This window comes from Macrobrachium rosenbergii, chromosome 25, assembly GCF_040412425.1.
Source record: "Macrobrachium rosenbergii isolate ZJJX-2024 chromosome 25, ASM4041242v1, whole genome shotgun sequence".
NCBI classification, from domain to species: Eukaryota; Metazoa; Arthropoda; class Malacostraca; order Decapoda; family Palaemonidae; genus Macrobrachium; species Macrobrachium rosenbergii.
In genome coordinates, this window is record NC_089765.1 from 25596910 (window position 1) to 25601909 (window position 5000).

Here is a 5000-nt window from a genome sequence, read left to right on the forward strand (position 1 = left end):
TGTGTTTCTTCAGTCTCACTGGAAAAATCTTCTCTTCTTCAGTTATAAAGAAATCATATTTGCTACTTCTTCGGTCTGAATTGTAATCTCTCATTTTATCCAGCCTGAAATGCACTTTTTCTTCTTCATCAATCTGACGTATAAGCGCTCCTTGTATTTCTAATTCTTCATGAGGCATGATTCTTTTCCCCTATTTGAGTCTGACATACAATCATTTTTTTCTGCTTTTTCTTCCATTTGACATCTTTTTCAGTATCAACACGCAAATATTTTCTGTTTTTTACCTTCTGCTTCCTCAGCCTGACAGGTAATTTTTCTTCTAGCCCTTCTTCTCTTCTCCTTCACTCTGACAAGCAATGCTTTCTCCCCTCCTCCTCCTCCTCCTCCTTCGTCTTTCTCAGTCTCACTTAAAACTAAAACTGGCAACAACGAGGGAACTTTTAAACATTCGCCTTCGCGAGGACTTCCAGAAATAAAACATAGATAAAGAAAAAGAAGAGAAGGCACAAGAGGCGAAGTTACTGACAGCGCACCTAAATAGATACAGCAGATGAAAACTTGGGGATGCTATCACGTGGAAGTGTGCGTGTGTGTTCTGTCCGGCGCGTCACTTCGGCCGAAAATTGAAAACCCCCTAAAAGGGGAGGAAAGGAACTTGGGTACACCTGAAATCACTTTCCCGTTGGTTTTTTTCCGGCGGCCGACCAGTGTGTGTGTGTGTGTGTGTGTGTGTGTGTGTGTGTGTATGTGAATATAAAATAAAAATAAATAAAAGCTTAAATAAAAACGTAATTTCAAAAAACGTAATTAAACTGCTATTTAATTAACATTTCATGAAGGAAAGTACAGGCGTGAATATAACAAAGCATAAAAAATGTAATTCCAAAGAAAACTGAATAATTTTATTATCATTTCAAGAAAAACATACAAACATTATAATATGTAAAATAAGAATGATTAAAAAGTATAAGCAGTTAAGAACAACATATAATATAAAAAAAAAAGATGTATAAAATAATTTATGAGTCAACAATCTTAAAAGGTGAGGAAAGATACTTGGAATTACTTTCACGCTCGCTTGTTTTCACGGCAGGAGACGAGTGTGTATGTGAATATAATAAAATATACAGAAATGTGATTTCATAGAAATATAATCATATTCAACTGTTATAAAAATGTGATTTCAAAAAAATATCATTCAAGTTTTTTTTTATTGTCATTTCGAGAAAAACGCAGAGACTTTACAAAAGGCTTATTAAGAATAATTACCAGGTATAAGCAGTTTAATGGAATTTCACAGAAATAGATACAATCAAATTAAATTGATGTAAAAATGTAATTTCAAAGAAATATAATTGTTATTTCAAGAACAAACGTACGCACATTACACGAGGCATTACAAGAATAATCAGAAGGTATAAGTAGCTTAACAACAGTATAAAGTATACAAAAGAAGATTAATAAAAAATTCTAAGATATTCTACAGCCCCTTCAATAAAATGTTCTTTTAATGTTACAGAAGTTTCCTCTACTGCAGTAAAATAACGCATTAAGCCTGCAAAATACTTGTAAGAATATAGCTTTGGTTTCCTTACAAAGAAGATACAACAGAAATAAAAAATTTTAAAAATTTAAAAGAAGCAACGACTATTTAAGAATTAATGTGAATGGAGGTTAACATCAATAAAAGTAGAATTTCTTGTCAATATCTTTAATTTATAACTTATTACTTATTCTCTACGTCCTGTTTCTGGCACTGAATTCGGTACAGATATGCTTTGAAAGTTAATTCCCCTCAAACTTGTTATATATGATAGAATGGTCATTTTGAATAATAATAATAATAATAATAATAATAATAATAATAATAATAATAATAATAATAATAATTTTTTTTTTATCTATCACAGTCATCCTATTCGACTGGGTGGATTTTATAATGTGGGGTTCCAGGTTGCATCCTGCCTCCTCAGGAGTCCATCACTTTTCTCACTATGTGCGCTGTTTCTAGTAGCACACCCTTTTGCACGAGTCCTGGAGCTACTTCGGCATCTAGTTTTTCCAGATTCCTTTATTATTATTATTATTATTATTATTATTATTATTATTATTATTATGATACGAACCAAACATAAAACGCCATTAAATTGCATACAAAAAGAAAAAGCCTGGAAAAGAAAATAACCAACAAAGAACAAACCAATAAAGAAAAGCCACAAAAAACGATAAATTCATACATAAACAGCAATCCAGTAATATACCAGAAATAGTTCAGTAGCTGAGTCTAGTGAATAGATCCATATCCTAAACAAGTAAAAATTGCTGTAATTGCACTGCTCTCTCTCTCTCTCTCTCTCTCTCTCTCTCTCTCTCTCTCTCTCTCTCTCTCTCTCTCTCTCTGCTAATACATCGTTTAGACATGGAACGATGCTGTGGCTGCTAACTGGCACACATACACACACACACGCGCAACTTCTGATGTTGGTTCTCCTTTCCCAGAGTTAGCGGACCGCTGGTTAACCCTTCAGCCATGAATCCCTTTGATGTGGATGCCGACTGCGGTTCCATAGACCCAGCTTCGACTGGTGAACTTATCCTCAAAGGGAAATATATATATATATATATATATATATATATATATATATATATATATATATATATATATATATGTATGTATGTATTATATATGCATATATATATGTATGTACAGTCTGTATGTATATACATGTGCATTTATATGCATATAGTATATATATATATATAATTATATATATATGTGTGTATGTCTTTGTTCGTGTGTGTATTTACTGAAATCAAGGGAACACTTAATATACTGTTCTTGTATCACAGGGGGGAAATGAAACACTAGGCATAAATCCTGACCCATTCCGTTTTTAGTAATTCTACGAATTATTTTTCTAGTGTTAAATCTGTATACATATACATAAATGCATATATATGTATATATACATATGCATATACGATGTTATACATACATATATATATACATAAGGTTTATATATATATGTATATATATATATATATATATATATATGTATATATGTATGTATATATGTATATATATATATATGTATATATATATATATATATATATATATATATATTTATGTGTGTGTGTGTGTGTGTGTATGTCTTTGTATGTGTTTGTTCGTGTATTTACTGAAATCAAGGGAATACATAATATACTATTCTTGTATCACGGGGAAAATGAAACGCTAGGCATAAATCCTGACACCCATTCCGTCTTTAGTAATTCTACGAATTATTTTTCTAGTGGTACATCTGTATACATATACATACAAGCATATATATGTATATATATACATATATGTATATACGATGTTATTTATATACATACGGTATATATATATATATATATATATATATATATATATATATATATATATATATACATATACATATACATATACACGTGCCAATATATAAAGTATTTCGAGAAAAAGAGAAGGGAAAACTGCCCTTCATTAGTCATCGTGTACGTTATTGTATTTTATCATCGTGACTGAGAAGAATATATTCATTATATAATGTATGTATATTTATATATGTACATATATAAATATACATACAAATTTACATGTATATATACATACATGCATACATACATATATACATATATATATATATATATATATATATATATATATATATATATATATATATATATATATATATATATATATAAAGCCCTAAATCCATTAACTTCAAATAATCTAAATAGATGGAACAAAACTCGCTCATAAAACGAGCAATCAACATTTGTCACACAATCGCACGCTGCCATCAGTAATGGCAATATTACACCAAAAAAATTACATTGCGGCTCTTTGATAACACCCCTAAATAATGAAATGACTACGCCAACAGAAGGGACCATTTACGTCACACAAATCATTTGCAGGGACATCAAAAACATAACAGGGACCGAGCCATGGTTAATGAATGACATACATGGAGATTAATGGAAAAAATTAGTTTCATTATTTCAAATTTTAAAGGCACTGACAGTTAATTGTACGTACATACAGTATACACACCCACACACACATACATATGTATATGTGTGTTATATATATATATATATATATATATATATATATATATATATATATATATATATATATATATATATATATATAATATTTTGTCTTTATTTATACATTCATCACGTTCCGTATTTTTCGTGACTCAGTTATACACATACATATACATACATACATATATATACATTATATATATATATATATATATATATATATATATATATATATATATATATATATATATATATATATATATATATATATATGAGAATACTATAGAGAAAGAAATGGAGATAGAGATGGTCTTCAATCAAAGTTTCCTTACAGTAACAAGACAAGACGTACTGTTTTCTCGATTTAACGCGGATGTGACATTATAGGGGTAGTTGCCCGGCTAAGACCGCAAACCCTAAAATTATCCCAGAGAAATAATATACATCCCGCTGGAAAAGAAATGAATGCTTCCGAAGCATTTATTTGTCCAATGCACCAAAGGCCATTTTATTCCCAAAAGCAAAAATGTAACCCCTTAGTTAAAATATAGTTTAAGAAATCTGTAGCTGTCAATAAAAAAAAAACAATAAGAATGTGAACGAAGAATAATTTTATACGTAAGAAAAATAATAGCTATTTACAGCGTTGTTTAAGAAGACTTCAGCCAGAGAGGTGTGATTCTGTAGGCTTGAAAAGATCAGTGTCAAGAGGGATTTATCAATCCCACATGAATGGTGGGTAGAGTATCCTTTCGCAGTGGTGCGTGAAATGAACTTCGGGTTTTCCCTTATCTAGCATTTCTTACGTTGGCTAAACTTGATCTGGGCTGATTCGCCACATTTGTAGCACTAATAAAAAAGAAAAGTATTTTTGTGGCAAATATCAATGCTCAGTTCAGTCGCCTACAAACAAAATGTCTAA

General features: G+C 30.1%; 1 protein-coding gene across 7 annotated transcripts in view; it reads right to left on the reverse strand.

Moving 5' to 3' along the window:
• The window catches only part of LOC136852496 (rabphilin-3A-like), a 483103-nt gene that overhangs the window by 305454 nt on the left and 172649 nt on the right, over positions 1-5000 (reverse strand). The window lies entirely within an intron of this gene.